The sequence below is a fragment of the Astyanax mexicanus genome, unplaced genomic scaffold (genome assembly GCF_023375975.1).
Source record: "Astyanax mexicanus isolate ESR-SI-001 unplaced genomic scaffold, AstMex3_surface scaffold_32, whole genome shotgun sequence".
Lineage (NCBI taxonomy): Eukaryota > Metazoa > Chordata > Actinopteri > Characiformes > Acestrorhamphidae > Astyanax > Astyanax mexicanus.
The window spans coordinates 3278444-3299546 of NW_026040042.1; the positions used below are offsets into that span (position 1 = coordinate 3278444).

A 21103-nucleotide genomic window follows, 5' to 3' on the forward strand; every position below is an offset into this window, starting at 1 on the left:
AATTTGCAAATCCTTTTCAATTTATATTCAGTTGAATTCATTACAAAGACAAAATATTTAATGTTCAAACAAGATAAACGTTACTGTTTTTAGCAGATATTCACTCATTTTGAATCTGATCGTCTACAACACATTCTAAAGAAGTTGGGATGGTTTTTACATGATGTTATGTAATAACAAAAGTTTGGGAGAAGGACCACGCCCGAACTCTACGTTCTAACTCCACCCCGTATCAATCAACCGTCCTATAAATACCTCCCCTAACTAACTATCTCTCGTGACGAAAGTTCGAGTGACGAAAGTTCGCATCAGTCGAATCTGCCGCACCCGCCTGCTAGCATTAGCTTGTTCTCTGTCATGGACCTTTAACTCACCGCCTCCGACGAGGACCTCTTCCCTCCTAGCCAGCCTGTCTCCACTCCTGCTCTACCTCGCCGGGCTCGTCGTCTGAATTCCGTCATCTCCATTCCAGCTACTCCTGGTTCTACTCCGGCTACTGCTTATTCTTCCTCCCGGGTCGGTCGTCCTCACCAGTGCACTCCCGGATCTCGGCACTCCCGCCGCTCTTCTCCCCCTTCCCCTACTCCTCCTGCGCGGGCTCGCCGCTCCGGACGCCCGTCTTCCTCGGCCGGCCTCGCCGGCCCTGGGCCCCTCTCTCCTAGTAAGTCCCAGCCTCCTCGCATGTCCGATTGGACTGTTGTTAAGCTGCAGCGGGTTTTTGAAGGGCCGCGGCGTCCCTTTCCCCCGTTCTGCCGGCGTCGCGGCCTGATGACGTCACCCGCTCAACTCGCTGCCGCTGCAGCTCTCGCGCCCCTGGCGCGGCACCAACTTCGCCTCAGCGCCTCGTCTCTCGTGTCTCTCTTCCCCTCAGTCGTCCAACTCCCCCTCCCTCTGTCATCCAACTCCCCCTCCCTCTGTCGTCCAACTCCCCCTCCCTCTGTCGTCCAACTCCCCCTCCCTCAGTCGTCCAAACCCCCTCGCCGCTGCTGCAGCTCTCGCACCCCTGGCGCGGCACCAACTTCGCCTCAGCACCTCGTTTCTCTCGTCTCTCTCGTTTCCCTCTTCCCCTCAGTCGTTCGAACCCCCTCTCTGTCATCCTCCTTCTCCATTTCTGCGTTCCTCCTGCTGTTCTCCAACAGTGTTGCCAACTTGCCAACGTAGTTTTTGTTTGTTATTGAGAGTTTAAATGAACACACGCTCTTCAGTTTCTCCTCAGCGAGCAGCAGGTGCTGCCGCGAGCCCCGCCCACGACACTCACAGCGCAGTCTCAGTCAGACCACACACTCACACCGCTCTTCAAACACGCTGCAACGAACTGCGCATACCTAAAGCCGCCGCTGACTGTCCAAAAAAAAAAATAAATAAATAAATAAATAAATAAAATAAAAAATAAAAAAACTTAATCATGTAATTTACGTTAAAATGGAGTTATTTTCAGAAGTCTCTGCCTATTTATAAAAGCAACGGACGTAGTTCATTTGTTAGAGTTCACTTGTAACATTCTAACATTTAAGGAGTTTTAATCACAAATTGCAGCCAATGGCTACTTTCCTTTCCTGCAGTTTGCAACACTATTCTCCAACCCGTCCCTTCCAGCCAGCCTTTCTCCTTCCTTTACTCCGTCAATTCTCTTCCCGCCTCCTCTCTCGCCGTTTCTCACCGGGCTGCAGCACCCGCTCAGCTCCTTGCTGGAGCTTCATGACCTTCATTCTCCATCTACGGCGCCGCCCCCTCTCAGCTCGCGCTGCGGTTCATCTCCAACACTGGAACCCTGCTACATTCCAAGACGCCCCGGATCTGGAACTTCATTGACGTATGTTTGCGGGACGAAGCTCCCCATCCCGCGATGGGCCTGGCTGTCTAAGGCTGACGTGGTTTCGGATTTCAAAATCCTCCCTCTCCATCCTGACTCCTGGCGCCTTTTCAGAGTCCGTTTTTCAGTTCACCTTGCTTCGGGTGCAAAGTAACCCCAAGCTTCGACTCCTTTGCTAAGGCGCTCTGCTGGATTTGCTTAACACGGGCCCCAGTTCGTGCTCCACCTCCTGAGTAACTTCGTCATCGGTCCTCCTTCCTCGCCCCTCTCGATGGGTCTTGAAGCCATGACCAGCGCTTTCACTCGCCTCCGTGCCCCGCCGTCGGAGAACTCCGTTGGTCCCTCAACATCTCTCGAGTTTCTTGATCTTTCTGGACTCCGCCTCCTTTCAAGTCTCCCCGCCCGTATCTAGCACCGTCTTTCCCCCCTCGGCCACTTTATTCACAACCCAAAATCGAACCCAGGGTCCTTCTTTCATTTCCCGCCTCCTCCGCTTGGCTTTTTCGTCCGAGCCCTCCACCATTTGTTATGCTCAACTGATACTGCACGTCAGAGCTCCATTTCTGGCTGTGCCTCCTCTGCAATCGAACGGGTTTTTCTTCTACGCCAATGCAGCTTCCAGCTCTTTTGATATTAAGCTATTCACAGATGCCGCTCCTTCCTCTGGTCGCTTCTGCTTGGCCGGAGAACTTCATCTGCGCAGCCGCGCGATTCTTCTGCGCTCTCTGGACTTATATGCGGTCCTCGTCGCTGCCCTCCTTTGGGGACATGAATGGTCAATCTATTCTACTCCACTCTGATCAATCTCGCCGCAGTCCACATCAAAAAAAAAAAAAAGTTGCTCCAAATCGCTAGAAATCTTGCCTTTTATCCGTCGTCTCACTTGGCACTCCATTAAGCATCAGTTCACCACTAAAGCTGTTCACACCTCAGGTCCATTTAGTTCGATCGCAGATAGAATTTAATTCTATTCTTTTTCGTTTTCAGTTACAGAAATTCAGATCCTTGGCTCCGCATGCAAATGCAACCCAACCTCGGTACCTTCATTTTCACAAACTACACTTCACCTAACCCCCGTGTAAACGAACTGATCTTCCAAGCTCAACAAACCTTCTACTTAGATTCCTCAGATGCTCAGAATTTACTTCCCTTAAAATCTCCCACAACTCCTTCTCAGCCCCTAATTTCAGATCTCATCATCCTTGACTCAGATACCCTTACCTTCAAGAATGAAGCAAATGGACCAGATTGGCAAAAAACACGATCCTCTATCTATTCAAACTTGACTCACCCCTCAGCCCGTACGAACCACTCGTCCACCACTTAATCTCCGCCTCTTTCAACAAGCATCACCTTTAGATCCTCTGTTCACAACGGAATCTAGTAGTATAATCTCAAAGCACTGGTTCCAACACATCTCCGACGCATCCTTTCTCCCAGTAGTTACTCACCAGATCAATTCTCCGCCCACTCAGTTTACATCGTGCAGCATCCAACACCTCCAGACAAGGAATCTCCGAGCACACGATCAAGCTCCCCGGCCGGTGGTCTTCCCAAGCTTATAACCTATACATCCGTTCCCAACCAGACGGTTTGAGACAGGCTCATTCCAAACTAGCTTCCACACAAGCTCCAATTTTGGGGATATAACTGCAGCTTCTTCAAGCACGCAGTTCAGAACTCCAGCCCAAATTTCCCTCCCCCTTTTTCCTTCTTCTTTCTCTTCTTCTTTAGGCGTGGTCCGCACTTAGCAAAATGATGTTATGTAATAACAAAAGTTTGGGAGAAGGACCACGCCCGAACTCTACGTTCTAACTCCACCCCGTATCAATCAACCGTCCTATAAATACCTCCCCTAACTAACTATCTCTCGTGACGAAAGTTCGCAACCCACCTCCTCCCCAACAACCCCCTTTTTCTACTCTTCTACTTCTCATTAAATAAAAAGGGGGGGATATAACTGCACGCTTCTTCAAGCACGCAGTTCAGAACTCCAGCCCAAATTTCCCTGAGTTCCCTCCCCTTTTTCCTTCTTCTTTCTCTACTTCTTTAGGCGTGGTCCGCACTTAGCAAACACTGTGTTAAATCACCTTCCCTTTAAAAACTCAATAAGCGCTCGGGAACTGAGGACCCTATGTGTGGAAGTTTTAGTTCAGGAAGTTCAACTAATGGTTTTCTGAAGTGATCCTGAGCCCGTGTGGTGATTAATATCCCTTACAGAATGATGTCAGTTATTAATGCAGTGCCGCCTGAGGGGTCGAAGGTCACGGGTGTTTAATGTCGGTTTTCTGCAGCTTATTGCAGAGATTTCTCCAAATTCTCTGAATATTTTTTTAGTTTAGTTTAGTTTATTTCAGTTCATCAAAATTAAACCCTTTTTATACAGAGTGACAATAATAACAGTGAGTAAAAAAATCTAAAATATAAAAGTGCACACATACTTTCACACACGAAAAAGAAGTAAAGAAAATAGAATAATAATAATAATAATAATAATAATGATAATAATAATGATAGTCATCAAAAATTCTCAGTTTCAAACCTGATAATGACTGAAAAGGTGTAGTCTGAAGCTAATGCTTATTTTTACTGCCCTTTTTAAATCTTATTGTCATCTTATATAGTCAAATCATACACATAAATAATACAGGAGTATGTTAATGTTAATCCACATATCAGAGCCTCCCATCATTAATAGTAGTTAATTCCTCATATTTATAAGAGCTTATCATCTTATCTTTAAACATTCTTTTAAATTTGCAAAGTGTTCTACACGTTCTTAAATCTTTTACACATTTATTCCATAACCGAACCCCTTTAACAGATATACATCTATTTTTGTTGGTTGGTTCATAGTACGTTTTTTGACTAATTCTTATAGCTTTCTTCTGTAATATGAAGATTTAAAAGTTTAGTGTTGGTTTTATATGTGTTTGCCCACTGCTCCACACAATAGCTCATGTATAGAACAATGAAGGAACAAAACAGTATATAATGTTTATTTAGATTCAATATATCTTTAGTTTTATACAGTATTGCCAGAATTTTTGAGATTTTATTTTTCACGTTATTTATGTGTTGTTTCCAGCGTAATTTATGATCAAATATTACACCAAGATTTTTTTTTATATACCCTTTCTATTTTAACACTTTACAGATGTCACTTATATACAGTGTGAACAATATTGGTCCTAATACTGAACCTTGTGGAACTCCACAAGTGACCTTCAATAATTTAGATTTAAAATGATTTATTTGTACATATTGATACCTGTTATCAAGGTAACTCTCAAGCCATGAGTATGCTGCTCCTCTAAAGCCATATCGTTCTAATTTGGTCATTAATAATTCATGATCTATAGTGTCAAATGCTTTTTTTATCTATAAACACCCCAACAGCATATTCCTCGTGATCCGCTGCAGCTGATATATCTTCTACAAGATGCATCACCGCCATTGAGGTGGACCTATTTACTCTAAAACCAAACTGTTGGTCATTCAGTAAATTGTGTTTGTCTATGAAATGATTTATCCTGTCTACAAATATTTTTTTCAAAATGTTTTAAGAACTGGGAGAACAGAGAGATTGATCTGTAATTTAAGGGCTGGTGAAAGTCTCCACTTTTATAAATTGGAATAATTTAGCTATTTTCATTTTATTAGGAAATGTGCCTGTTTTAAGAGACTGATTACAGATATATGTAAAAGGGTCCACTATACATTCTATTATAGACTTAACTGTAGTCATTTCTATTCCATTCCAGTCTGTGGATGTGTAATGCCACTACATAAGGGGACCTGTGGTAAGACCTATTTGTGATTAATACTATCATTTATTTCAGATAGTGTTATTTAGGTTGCTCCACAGAAAATGTAGAATTCCTAGTTTCCTATATGACTTTTCACAAGGAAGAGAAGATATGGTGTTGGGCCTCTACGTATTGTCTATTTTTAGCTTTTTTCAGTTTATTTTAAAAAAAGTGACTCTTATTTTGAATATAAGACTACAGGAAACAGGAAGTAAGGCAGCCATTTTTTTTTTTTTTTTTTGGAGAGTCAAGGTCAGGCAGAAGGCAGGCCAGAGGAGGCAATGCTGCTTTTTAAGCCCTAGAAATTTTTTTGGCTTTATTTTTCGTCTCTTTGTCCTTGGTGATGTAATTGTTCTCTAGCCGGTGGAGATACATCAGGGAGCTGGGTGAGATAAATCTTTTTTTTTTGCCTCGCTTGTTTGGTTTTGTCCATGCTGGTTGGGCCCTGGATATAATTTTGGGTGTTTTGTTGGACATTATTTTTGCTTGGATTATTATTGATTTTTGTTGGACATTATTTTTGCTTGGATTATTATTGAATTATTTTTGGACATTATTTTTGCTTGGATTATTATTGAATTTTTTTGGACATTATTTTTGCTTGGATTATCTTGATTACTGTTGCTATTTTAAGGTTCATGATCTTTTGTAATTAGCAAACATTTATCTAATGTTAATTTTTTTGGTTTTGCTTTGTTGTTGCTGATGCTGTTAGGAAACCAGTAAACTTCCTACGTTTGCAAGCTCTGTTGTATACTAGTATTTGCTTGTTCAAGTGTTTTTTTTTACCACTAAATTAGGTTCTGGATTTTATTAGTAACTCCTGAGTTTGGTCAGAGCGTTACAGATGTTTTATTTGCAAATTTTTTCCTCAGTATTTCATTTTTATTAGTTCTCCTGTTAAACATAGAGAAAGGGTATAAACCAACAATATCTTTGTCTACACCATCCTTATTTGTTCACAATCTCTTTTGCTAAGCTGTACTTAATTTGTACATAGTAGTCATTAAACTAATGAACCATTTCTTTAGTTATAATTGTATCATCTTCTTTGCTAGTATTAACCCACGCCCTGATGGAATGATAGAGAAAAGGGGGGGGGGGGGGGGGGGCGAACTCAGTGGATATTTTGGGCTAGAGTTCGGGGCAGCTTCGCTAGGATGCGAGAAGCTGAAGCCCCCCCCCCCCCCCGCAATGAGAGGTAAAGGAGAGAAAGAAGGTGGAAGATGGGGAGGGGGTGGGTGCCAAGTTGTGCCACACGCAGGTGGAGAGGAAGTGGGGGTTTAAATAGGGCTAGTGGGTGGAGTAATGGGCGCGGATTATCTCCCAAAATTTAGTTATAAATAACTCCACTTTGCTAGTATTAACCCACGCCCTGATGGAATGATTGAGAAAGGGGGGGGGGCGAACTCAGTGGATATTTTGGGCCAGTGTTCGGGGCAGCTTCGCTAGGACGCGAGAAGCTGAAGCCCCAAAATTAAACAGTGAGGGAAGCCAGGCGCTCGTGAGCAGCTGAAAGTTCGCTTGCGTGGGTTCTGATGTATCCGTGGTAAGCTTGGGAGGTCCAGCGGCTGAGGATTTTAACTGTATGATCAGGTAAACCGCGGTGAGATGCTGTGGATGCAGCGCCGATTCTAAAAGAATGGGCTGAAAAGAAGGAAGGGTTAAAACCACTGAGTGAGAGAATCTGCTTGACATGAAAATGAAACCAATGGCGAGTGGCAGGTGATCCGGATTCAGTGACGAAAAGAGGGTCGTCAGGAGAAGCGTGGTGAGTGTGACGGTGGCTGAGGTATGCAGTGATAGGCTCATAGGGGCTGAGAGGAGAAGTGAGTTTGAAAAGATAGATAGGGGCAGAAATGCCGAGCTGGTCAGTTTTACTGCGTTTGATTTGGAAAGTCAGTGTTCTTTCGTCTAAAATAGATAAATCAGAAAGACAGGGGTGAGGAGCAGGATTATGGGAGTTAGTGGAAGTTGTGAATTCCGAGCAGTGGAGAAAGCTGAAGAAAGCGCAGAGAAACATGGATTCAAGCATAGCGCAGAGGGAGGGAGCGGCGTAGTCGTGGCGGAGCGTGAAAAGACAGTAATGCAGTATGTGAGAAGTGATGGGGAGGCGCTGATTGGGCGAATGAGGCTCTCGTCTTCTGATTCCTCTGATAAGTAGGGATATTTGGTGGTGTTTGGAAAAGGGATGAGGAGATCCTAATAGCAGAATAAGAAAGAAGTTGATGGCAGATAGATAGACTTTTAGAGTGGAGGAACGGATCGAAAAATGAATGCTTGAGAAGATGAGAAAGGAGGATAGAGTGTGAAGGTCTAAAGAGGGAAAAGGAAAGTTTTGGATGTGGTGGAAATGTTTAAAACACTGCCAGCCGGTCCAGTAGGTGGACAGGGTGTTAGGGGATACAGAGTCAATGATAAGATCTTGGGAGGCGGAGTTGAGCTGGTTCATGCTGGATGTGGCTAAAGCGGGAAGATGGTATCGGAATAGGGTGGAGTCGGAGTGGGCTGAGGGTCAATATGTGGTGCCAAGGTCCTGAATTTCTGCACGTTGGAGCGAGAGAGAGCGTCAGCAGTGGGATAAGAAAGGCCAGGTATGTGTAGAGCTTTGAGAGAAAATTGATGTGTGATGGATAGCCAGGTCAGACGACGGAGATAAAGCGTAGCAGGGCCGACAGTCTTCTCGGGAGAGAGAGGAATACCCAGACGTTCGAAAGCTGCAGACAGCTGGGTGATGCATCGGGCTGGAGGAGAGGTGGGGGCATCGAGGACGAGAAAATAGTCCAACCCAAGCAGAGCAGTCAGCTTCCGCCCGTGCTTGGGTGGGCGCTGGGGACAGCCGGAGCGGGAGTGAGCCAGCCCGCAGTAGGAGCAGGCGTGCAGAAGCTTGCAGGGCGTCCGTGAAGGGTGCAGAAGATCTAGTGGCTGCGCGCAGGGCAGATGAGGGGTCCACGAGGGAACAGGCAGAGGCGGGGTGAGAGGGATGTCCACAGGAGACGGAAGCACGGCCCGCGAAAATCCTGCAGTACAATTCCATGTCAAGAATGCCCCAATGCATGGGGACATTCTGTTGAGAGAGGTGGGTTGCAGCCCGAGCGGAAAACAGGCGGTGATAATCCACAAAACCCGAGCCACCAAAGCGCACAGCCAGGTCCATGATAACAGACAGATAATCGCCAAGCTCCCGTCTTTGAGCTGGGAAGGAGGAGCAGATGATGTCTTTGTACAAGGCGAAAGCCAAGGCGAACTCGGGGACCGTGAGAATCCCCGAGGCGCGAGGTGCCGCTGTGCGAAGCGTGAGGGAAATATCTCCGACATCAACGGTGCATGGAGCAATGAGCTGGCAGGAGGGATGCAGTAACAGCGAGATATCCACATCCTCACCTTGTAGAATGCACTGGCGAAGCGCAGGCTGGACCAAGGGGGGGTTGAACACCAGAGCGCCCGGAGGGGGCGGTGTGGCGGTGTAGAGATGAGGGGATGGCGTGGGAAGATGAGGGGACGGCGTGGGAAGATGAGGGGACAGCGTGGGAAGATGAGGGGACGACGTGGGAAGATGAGGGGACGGCGTGGAAAAATGAGGGGACGACGTGGGAAGACGAGGGGATGACGTGGGAAGATATGGGCGTGGCGAGGGAATATACGGGCACGGCGAGGGAAGACGGGGTAAGGTGAGAGAAGGCGGGGTCACGGCGAGGGAAGACGGTGGGACGGAGTGGGGAGAGGGAAACAGAGAAGAGGAGAAGAAAGGGAGAGGAAGCAAAGACTGGAGGCGGGCAGGAGCTGAAGGGAGGGAAAGGAAAGGACGGGGGGTGATCACCCAGAAGCGAGGAAGAGGGAACCCCAGCGGGGAAGGAGATCGGTGCCGGGCCAGGTGCGGGGACCGCCACGCTGGCAGGGGGCGCTGGAACGGGGATAGAGGGCCGGGAGCGGCTGCGAGGAGGGAGCAGCGCCGGGGAGGATTCGCCGCGGGCCGCAGCAGGCTGGGTAGAGGAGCGGCTGGAGCCAGGGCTGGAAGCGGTACAGTTAAAAAGCTCCGCTCGACAGTAGGTGAACTCCACGGTACAGTCAAAAAGCTCCGCGTGACAGTAGGTGAACTCCGCTGTACAGTTAAAAAGCTCCGCGCGACAGTAGGTGAACTCCGCGGTACAGTTAAAAAGCTCCGCGCGACAGTAGGTGAACTCTGCGGTACAGTTAAAAAGCTCTGCGCGAAAGTAAATGAGAAGTTTGTTTAAATTTTCCTTTCATCTTTTTATCTTATTATTCTGGCACTGTCACTAAACTGCACTTTCATGATGTGAGAGAGAATGAGCGAGAATAAGCATCAGGTGTATCTGTCTAATTCTCAAATGGCAAAACATCTGCTATGTTAATCTAGGAGTAAGTCCGTGTAGAAAGCATAAATATAAATCCTTATAAATGTGAGAAAAAAATATAGCTAGTAACTAATAGTTACTGGGCACATTTTAAGTATATTTTATGTTATAGTTACGGCTGGTAAACAGAGGCGTCTCTGCTTTCCGACGTCGGTCAGCAGGCAGTAGGCTTTCTATTCGCGATGTCTTCAGGATTTGCAAAAATAAAAATAAATGATTTCAGCGCATCATTCAAGCTTCCACAGCAGAGTTTAGATTATCAGCCCGAGCCTGACCCGATTCCCGACCCGAACTCACACATGCGCTCCTCCACTACGCATTACGCACTTGTCTTGCAGAGCTGTGTGTAGCTAAATAGCCAACAAAATGGAGCCTTCTGAAGTGAGAAGAAACATTACATAAGGTGAGATAAATTTGGTCCAATGCGAAGGACAGTCAGAGGTATGGAGCTAACTCAAGTTAATTGTTGATAGAAACAACACGTGTGTCGGCTTCGTAGAGTGTGTTAAGCGCAGAGTGCTATACACTTAAAATAAAGGCTATAAAATTTGGCTATATGCATAACATAAAAAAGTAGAAGAAAGTCATTGTAAATTATTGTTATTGGCCTATTTTGGTTTAATGAGTGTGCAGGGCATTGCCGTTTTTTTGTGTTTTTGGACAGGCTATATGCTAAATATTAAAATGTTTGTTGTTAAGAAAGTATTTTATATTCTTAAACCATGTTTAATTATATTAGATTAGGAAGGTCATTCAGACATAATTTTTGTGGATCATATTTCGCATTGTTGGTGCTTTAATCTTTTGGAAATATGTTCTTAATACAATTTATTTTTAAAATAATAGGTCTTCTTCAACATCATTCTGAACAGGTTTTGCTCATTTAAACAGCCTGAAACTATTTTTTCAAAAACTCAGTTTTAACGCTGTACTTAATAAAAAAATGTTTAATTGGGTCATCGGGTCGGGCTCGGGGCAGAACGTGCATATTCATTCTTCATGTTTAAAAAAAAACACTGCATTTTAAAATTATTTTTTAAAATGCATATATATATATATATATATATATATATATATATAATATATTAAAGTGCATATATACATATATATACATGAGTGTTTTTGTTTTTTCAAAGGAAATTATTTACAAGAGATCAACAATATAAAAGACAGTAAAATAACACCTGTACTGCTATAAACTTGAATCCCTTAATTTGGTTCAGAGAACCATTTAAAAGTATCTCATCATCCTTACCTGAGATCAGCAGAACTGTTGTCCTTTCTGAAGTGTATAGGTCTACCCATTGACTGGTCACTCTTCATGGAGACACAGCTGGGTTCAGGTGAGTCTGATCTCTTATCCTGATCCAGTCTAAAACACAACCAGTATCAGACACCATCTACAACCTTTCCAGCATGTTGGTGTGATGCTGTGTTCATGTGATGTTGGAATCATGGGAAATTTGAGTTCCCGAGTCCTTTTACAAACATTTTAAACATGTTTAAGGAAAATGGGAGACCCCAGAGCTAAATTTGAGGTGTCACAGTAAAGGGTCTGATTGCAAAATTGTAGATTTCCATTTTAATACCTTTCTCCCCAAAATGTAGTTTTCTCTGTGGGGTACTTAGTGTGGAATACTGGAAATGGGGAGACCTTAACATAGCAAAATGTGAAAAACATTACAGGTTCTGGCAGTTTATACAGTGGCAAGAAAAGGTGTGTGAACCTTTTTAGTGGTCTGGGGTGGGTTTCCCGAAAACGATCAATCTTAGCGAATAAAGAACGAACTAACGAATGACGTGAGAAAAGAACGAGCCAGTTCTGCGAGTGTTTCCCAAAGAGCTTCGCAACGCTAAAATTAACGAACAAGTTTAAAGAACGTCTTTGTTGACCCCGAAACAGCGCGCTCAATCAAACCACACACATCGATTCAACACTGACAATATGCAGTATTTATTTACTATTACACCAATTACTAATCAATATCATTATACATATATATATATATATATATCCAGGAACACAGTTCATCCCAGCTCATCACCCTCTTAGTTGGGCTTAGGTCTGTAGAAAATAAACTTAATAAAAAATAAAGAAAAGCATTGAATAAATATACATATTTGTAAATTGACACGCCCCATAGTTTGCCTGGATGAACGGCCACAATGTTTGTTAGAATTCCCTGTTTATTAAATATTGCCTGCACATTCACCACAGAGTACCCTTTACAATACGTGTAGGTGGGATTAAAAACACTGCAAGCGTTTTGTGCACTGGATCTGCAGTAGCAGGGATTTTCCCAGTACTGGTGGGAATTTTGTACAGGAGCGTGTATGGCACAGTAACAGTCTGATTACAGAATGCACGGCCTTGGAGACAGCAGATTGCTTAGACCGTGAGCATCATCTGCAGGTGTTCATTGACTGCATTCATTGCAGCATTAATGTCAAGAGCTCTACCTGGATTTAATGATTTATTCGTGGGTTTGATTGGTAAATTCAAATACCCAGTTAGACTACAAGCTACAGACAAAGCTGGCATCATAATATAATATAATATAATTTTATAACAATATAATATAATATAATATAATTTTATAATAATATAATATAATTGTATAATAATATAATATAATATAATATAATATAGATTCAACCACAGAAATAATATTTTTTCTCCCTTTAAATTTGGTGGTCCCTGGTGTTTAAGGTGCTGAACTGCAAGCAGAATCCTCATTAAGTGGTACGTTAAGAATAACGACTGGGTCGGGATAGTCGTTAACCTGCGAGCGAGTTTATGTAGTACTTTAGTTACGCACAGGTTAGGGAAACACTCTTTAATTAACGATCAATCTTAAGTACGAGTTAACGAAGTTCTTAGCGTTACGAAGCTTTTGGGAAACCCACCCCTGATCTTCATCCAAGTCAAGGGTATTGACAAATATAATGTGCCTAAAATAATAACACAAAACAAATTTTAATCATTCATGTCTTCATTGAGAAGAACCATTAACACCTCATAGTGCGAGAGGATACAGTATGTGAAATCATGGCTAATGATCTAAAAAAATAACTATTGTCAAGTGTTAGCATACCTAGAGTCCTGGTTGTTTGAATGTGTGGACTAGAGCTAATCTGATTTATAAAAAAAACACTTTTTGGGTTTTTTTTTCTGCACAAAAAGACACGCATTTATGCCGAAAATCATGAAATTCTAAAACATTCACATACATTTCTTGCCACTGTGCATATATACATATGTGTGTGTTTTCAAAGGAAAAATCTGACAATATAAAAACTGTAAAATAACACCTGTACTGCTATAAACTTGAATCCCTTACTTTGGTTCAGAGAACCATTTAAATGTATCTCATTATTCTTACCTGATATCAGTAGAACTGTTGTCCTCTCTGAAGTTTAGTGGAGGGTCCACTGACTGGTCACTCTTCATGGAGACACAGCTGGGTTCAGGTGAGTCTGATCTCTTATCCTGATCCAGTCTAAAACACAACCAGTATCAGACACCATCTACAACCTTTCCAGCATGTTGGTGTGATGCTGTGTTCATTTGATGTTGGAATCATGGGAAATACCAGTTCCAGACCTCAAGATGGGATCTGATGTGTCTTTATACTGAGGAGAAGCTTCTCTTTGGCCACTTTTGCATAAATCTAGCATAGATTAGTGAAGCGCTGCAGTGAACAGGTTGACATTCTGATTCAGATACATACAGACAAGAGTACAATAAAAGAGCTAATGGACAGCCAATATAATAAACTATAAGAAATATAACTTTCCTGTATCTTGACCCTCTGATTGTGAGATTTACAAACTAAAGTAATTGTCAGTAATTGTCAGTAATTGTCCATTTCCAATCACCCTAACTTCCTAACCCTTTTAAAATAGTAGGATATAGTAGGATGTTAATAACTTTTATAACTTTAAATGATCAAACAGTACACATAATGTGTGTAGAAACAAGGAGGTGGTCATAATGCTATGCTTAAACATATATACATAATAAAATATGCAATTAGAAATATTAGAATAAAAATGTTATAATCATCACCCCCCCCCCCCCCCCATCTGTTATCCTAATCATTTTAGCTATGAAAAAAGTTACAGTTATGTGTATTTGGGGCATCATATATTTCTTGCATTTTGTAGCATGAATTACTCAGTGAATGAAAGACAGTACGAACAAAAAGGAAAAAAATATTTCTTGCAGTTCATGCTATTGATGGTCTATTAGATTTATTTTTATTGATGAAGATTTTTTAAAACACTTTTAAAATACTGCTTTAATGATCTCGAGTTAGGGCTGCTACTATGCAGAAGAGGCAATTATTTCTAGTTAATTAGAATAAAAAGAAAAACAGTATATTATATGTATATATGTTTTGTAATTACTAAATATTTAAATGTCATATTTATTCAGACCTCTAAAAGTTAACATTTCATGTAGCTCATGCTACTGACAGTCTTTTTGCTCCGTTTTCATATAATGGTGTCACATTCAACAGAAGTGATGGTCTGAAGTCAGGGTAACTGGAAACATGCAGAATATACAATTATTATAATTAATGCCATGTTCAGAGGATTATCATAAATTATGGTTCATGCTACTGACTGTACATTAACTCTGTTTACTTGAGCTGTTTGATAATCTGGAGGTAAATGAAAATATGCAGATTACATTATTTCTCATTAAATATTTTCACAGGTCAGATTTACAAAGTCGAAATATTTCAAAACAACGTTTATAAAAATGTTTGTAAATATAGAGTTTGGTATTCAGGACATTATCACTGTTATTTTTCTTATGATCCATGCCTTTAGGCCTGTTATTTTGATTATAAAAATAATAATAATAATAATAATAATAATAATAATAATAATAATAATGTTGTTGTAAATATAAGGTGTGAGATTGGATCATTCAAGTCCCACTAGGCCGCTCAGTGTTGCGAGTTTTTAAGGTGGACCGGAAATACAGAATAAGGTGCTGCGTAGTACGATCTGTCGACGAACACATGAACACACCATGAGAAAAATCCTATTTTACACCAAAATCACATTATTCTCTCACCTCTCAGCTTCCTGTGAGTCCCGTTCCCCAGAGACACTCATTTTGGAGCTCATTTTAGACCTTTTTCACCTAATCCTGTAAACACAAACAGACGCTGCTGGATCCTCACCTGAGGAGGAAGTACAGGAATTTATTTTACAGGTTGAAGAAGAATGACTGATGTTTCTCCTGACCAATCAGAACACTCCCTCCACCCACCTGCCTGAACAGGTGAGACTCTGTCTGAACACGCACAGGTAAGCAGCTCATTCTCAGTGAAAGCTGAACACGGTCTGCTGAGGTGAAAAGACTACTTGTCAGTACTGAGCTGTAGTGATTATTCACTCTGTACATGATGAGTTATGGGATATTAAACACTACAACATTAATTATTCCAGGATTATTGATCTGAGCTTGTTGTAATACTCGTGTTTGACTGTAGAAACGTCCAGGTTGGAGTCAGAGTCTGATCCAGCTCATGCCTGCTTCTCATTGGTTAAACTGCTGCCAGTCAAAATTAAAATAGGCCAGTTTATCCATCTTTATATAGGATATATCTGTATAATGTACTGAAACACATCTGTGGATTATCTGTGATTTAATGTCTCAAATTGTTAAACGAGTTAAATGACATTAGAACTGAAGTGTGTATACAAATTAATATATTTAGTTAGTAGCTGTGCTTGCAAAAGTATTCAAACCTTTCAGTCTAGCAAACATTTTGCCACCTTGTGTGAAGGTGTGATATCCGGTGGAGTGAACGCTGGCGTGTTGTGTCGCCGCTGCTCCCCGGTGTGTTTTTAGCTTTTCTTAATCCTTTTTAACGTCTTTCAAGATTTTTACACTGCCCGCTATTATGTCGGAAACTACTGGGACCTGCTATACATGGCTTGTATTAGCCTGGATTGCTATATTTTTATTTAATCTCTCAACGGCAGCGGAGCGGCTGTACTACACTTCTGCTGATCTCCATAAGCTCCGTTTACACCTTCATGGACCTCCACCATCAGCCTTGTTTGACCACACAGACATTATCTACATACCTCGTCGAAAATACATGCACCGGGGCTCACGACGGGTCTTCTGCCGTGACGGGGTCGCTGACGGGACCAGCTTCATCAAGCCTACCTGGTCTACAGCTCGCCGTCCACAGAGAAATCGTGGCTGCGGCTCCAATCCCAGTGTTTTGATCCGTCCTGCTCAGTCTGCTGCTACTGCGGCTAGCACGGACCACTGTCACGAAAAGACTATCAACTTCGGCCTCTTCAACATCCGCTCGCTCACGAATAAGGGGCAGCTGATCCAGGACATCATCTGTGACCGTAAGTTGGACTTTTTGTGCTTAACTGAAACATGGCAACAGCCAAATGACTTTGTTCCACTCAACGATGCTACGCCTCAGGGGTTTGTTTACATGTCTAAACCTCGTGATGCCGGCAGAGGGGGAGGTCTCGCGATAATCTACCGCGAGAAGTGGAGGGTAGCGCCAGTGACTATTCAAGAACACCACTCATTTGAAGCTACCGTCTGCCAGCTCTCTGGACCAACTCCCACTATTATTGCTGCCCTGTATCGCCCCCCGAAGCACAATAAGGATTTTATTACTGAACTTGCAGACTTCCTGACGCACCTTAGCTCAGTTTCACCAAACATCATACTCTTGGGAGATTTTAATATCCATGTGGACAATGATAACAATCCTCTTACCAAAGACTTATTATCCTGCCTGGACAGTTTTGGTTTACAACAACATACTGATTTTCCAACGCATATTAAAGGACATATTCTGGATTTAATCTGCTGCTCAGGTGTTAAACCCTTTGATTGTAAAGCTGATTCCCTCCCTTTCTCTGATCATATGTTTTTATCATTTGGAGTTAATGTTGCACTCTCCAAATCAAATCCTTCACGCAATATAACTTTCCGTAAAATAAAGGACATCAACTTGGACAATCTATCTTCTTGTATTAACAGTCTTCCCAGTATTGATCGGTTTTCCACCCCAGATGAATTGCTTTCCCATTATAATATATCCCTTCATATGCTTTTAAACAATCTCGCTCCACTCAAAACCAGATCTGTTTCATTCACGCATACTGCACCCTGGTTTACCCCAACTCTTAGACAGTTAAAAGCAACAGGTCGTCAACTCGAGAGACTCCATAGGAAAACTGGTCTCACTGTACACAAAGAGATGTATTCAAATCACATTCTTCACTACAAAGATTGCATTGCTACAGCCAAATCCACCTATTACTCAAGTTTAATCAGTTCAAATGAGGGTAACTCTAAGGCCCTATTCTCCCTATTTGCAAAAATTACAAAACCACTAGATCCACTTCCTTCCCATCTGTATTGTTCTGATTTTTGTAACACATTGGTATCATTTTTCACCTTAAAAATAGCACAGATTCATCAGCAAATTTTACCAACTGCCCCTCTAACTACAACTGATCCAGTCCTACTTGTCCCCCCAAACCCATTTTCAGTTTTTTCCCTCCCCTCAGTCAATGACATCTCTAAATTAATTCGAAATTCAAAATCATCAACCTGCCAATTAGATCCTCTTCCAACTGCTCTGGTTAAAGCTAGCCTTCCTTCTCTGTCCCCTCTTATCACAGACATTATACATTCTTCCCTTACCACTGGTGTTTTTCCTCTTGCTCTCAAAACAGCTGCTATAACCCCAATACTCAAGAAACCTGGTTTAGATCCTAATGACCTCAATAACTTTCGCCCCATTTCAAATCTTCCATTTATTTCCAAAATTCTTGAAAAAGCAGTTGCTGCCCAATTACATGCCCATCTGACTTCCAATAATTTATATGAACAATTCCAATCTGGCTTTCGACCATTCCACAGCACTGAAACAGCACTTCTTAAGATCACCAATGACCTCCTCCTTGCTGCTGATTCTAGTCTATTATCCATCCTCCTTCTGCTTGATCTAACTGCGGCCTTTGACACAATTTCACATGACATCCTTCTTGACAGACTTTCTTCTCTTGGCATTGTAAATATACCTTTTTACTGGTTTCGTTCCTATCTTTCTGGCCGCACTCAGTTTGTTCAGCTAAAATCATTTACATCTAATTCTGTTCCTGTTACCTCAGGTGTACCCCAGGGCTCTGTCCTGGGACCCCTGTTATTCATTATATACCTTCTCCCCCTTGGTTACATTTTCCGGAAGCATCATATTCAGTTTCACTGCTACGCGGATGACACCCAGCTCTACCTTTCAACCAAACCAAATACTACTCTCTCATCTACATCCCTCACAGATTGTCTCCTTGAAATAAAATACTGGTTCACCTTAAACTTTCTGAAATTAAACGGCAATAAAACAGAACTTCTTTTGATTGGCAATAAATCAATACTAAGTAAACCTCATAATTGTAACATTCTGCTTGACAACTCCTCAATTTTTCCATCCCCTCAGGTCAAGAGTCTGGGTGTCATCCTCGATAGCACCCTCTCTTTCACCTCCCATGTCAATAATATCACTCGGTCAGCATATTTCCATCTTCGAAATATTAATCGTCTCCGTCCTTCTCTCACTCCTCATTCTACTGCTATTCTGGTTCATAGTCTGGTTACCTCTCGTTTAGATTATTGTAATTCTCTTCTTTTTGGTCTACCGCAGAAAACCCTCCATAAATTGCAACTGGTTCAAAATTCAGCCGCCCGTATAATTACACGTACCCCTTCAATCCATCATATCACACCTGTTTTACAACAGCTTCACTGGCTACCAATTTCATATCGTATTAATTATAAAATACTCCTCCTAACTTTCAAAGCTCTCCACAGTCTTGCTCCTCCTTATCTTTCCGACCTTCTTCAAGTTGCTAAACCTGCCCGTAATCTCAGATCCTCTTCTTCTGTACAACTCACTGTTCCTCCTGCCCGTCTTGTTACTATGGGGAGCAGAGCATTCAGCCGCTCTGCCCCCAGGCTCTGGAATTCACTCCCACCTGATCTCCGTATTTCAGACTCATTGCCACTATTTAAATCTAAGCTAAAAACTCATCTGTTCAAAATTGCATATAAATTGTGACTGTAACTCTTCTTTCTTAACGCTATTTTGCACTGATTTTATTGTATATTCTTATATTTCTATTTACTGAGTATTTTATATTTCTTATGATTGTTTATTATTTACTGTGTTTTCTATATTTTTATTACTGCGTATTTTATTTTTTGTTTTTTGTCCTATGATGACCTTGAGTGCCAAGAAAGGCGCCCTCAAATAAAATGTATTATTATTATTATTACCTTACAACCACAAACTTAAATGTATTTAATTGAGATTTTAAGTGATAGACCAACACAAATTAGCACATAATTGTGAAGTGAAACAAAAAGGATACATGGATTTAAACATTTTTATCGAATAAAAATCTAAAAAGTGTGACGTGCAAAAGTATTTAGTGCCCTTTATCAGTACTTAGTAATGTCACCTTTCACTGAAATCACAGCCATGTCTTGGTAGGTTTGTAGAAACAGTTGTAGAATACTTTTTCACTCATTTTTAGATGATGGATTGATAGATCAGAGCTCCATATGAAGCTCAAAGCTTGGGATGTGTTTTTATAACCTAACCCTGCTTTAAACTTCTTCTCCACAACTTTATCTCTGACCTGTCTTGTGACTTTCTTGGTCTTCATGATGCTGTTTGTTCACTAGTGTTCTCTAACAAACCACTGAGGCCTTCACAGAACAGCTGTATTTATACTGAGAGTAAATTACACACAGCTGGATTAACTCTATTAACTCATTAAGTGACTTCTGAAGGCTGTGAATTGATTGCACTGGATTTTATTTAGGGGTTTCAGAGTAAAGGGGTCTGAATATTTTTTCACGTCACTTTTGCAAGTCATTATGTGATACTTTGTGTTGGTCTATGACTTAAAAATCTCAATAAAATACATTTAAGTTTGTGGTTGTGAGGTCGCAAAATGTGAAAAAGTTTAAGGGGTGTGAATAATTTTGCAAGCCACTGTAATTATTGTAATTATTTCATTAGGAGAATAACACCTGTAACATATAAAACCATATTAAAATCACAGCAGTGTCACATTTCTAAATTTTAATAATACATACATTTACCATAAATCATCCTAGTAGTTATAGAGATGAACATTAATAACTGTGTAATAACTGTATAATAACTGTATATTATACAACAGTTAGTTCCGACCTCACAATCTGATTGGTTGAGAACTGTTCTAGCCGTGATGATATTCGTGATAACATCACGGCCTTCTCACACTTAACCTGTATCACTTTGCCGACGCGTTGCCGAGTAACGGCGTAAATACACAGTACAGTTTTGAATCATCGTTAGCTTTTTTTTTTTTTGAGCAGCGTTAGCTTAGCACAGGCTAGCGCTCAGCCGCGGCACACTTGCATGCAGCCCGCAGCGATGACTCGTGGAAAAAAGGGGAGCAAAATCGCTCGGCTAGTGCCGTCTGACAGAACGATAACTTAACCAGCCAGGCTAGGCTAAACTAAGTTAATGCTGAGCTAAAGCAAGCTACGCTGACCGGGAATTTCCGAAGCGCGGATAGCTTAATACAAGACTCTGGTCACCTACCCACAGTCCAGCCACACAGGAAAGCTAACCAACACCACCCAGCAAAACAAACAGAAATGCTCAAAAAATGCACAGCATTCACCTGAAGACAACTCCACAGAGCAGGAGAGGAGAGTATCAGCGTTATTTCACCCTCCTAGCGTTACCATCTTCACTTATTTCCAAGTTTGCTTTCAAGCTAACTTTAGTGGTGTTAGTCTGCCTGAACCATACACTGTTTTGTAGTTAAGTTGTGGTGGAACTACTTTTTGGCGGAAGGCACAGTCCATATTAAAGCATATTCAAACTGAATTTCTTAAAGTTCTTTGATTTATTTTCTTTATTTATTTTGTAAAAAATCAACTTTTGTATAAAAGCAATAGAACACTCGAGGTTGTGTGTTATCATGAATAACATCACGGCTGTGATGATCTACGACCGGATCACAGCCGTGATGTTATT

At 41.8% G+C, this 21103-nt stretch overlaps 1 protein-coding gene across 1 annotated transcript in view; it reads right to left on the bottom strand.

Annotated features, from left to right (window-relative positions):
• Positions 1-21103, bottom strand: part of LOC103029152 (NACHT, LRR and PYD domains-containing protein 3-like) — a 442571-nt gene that overhangs the window by 315190 nt on the left and 106278 nt on the right. The gene's annotated exons all lie outside the window — the stretch shown is intronic.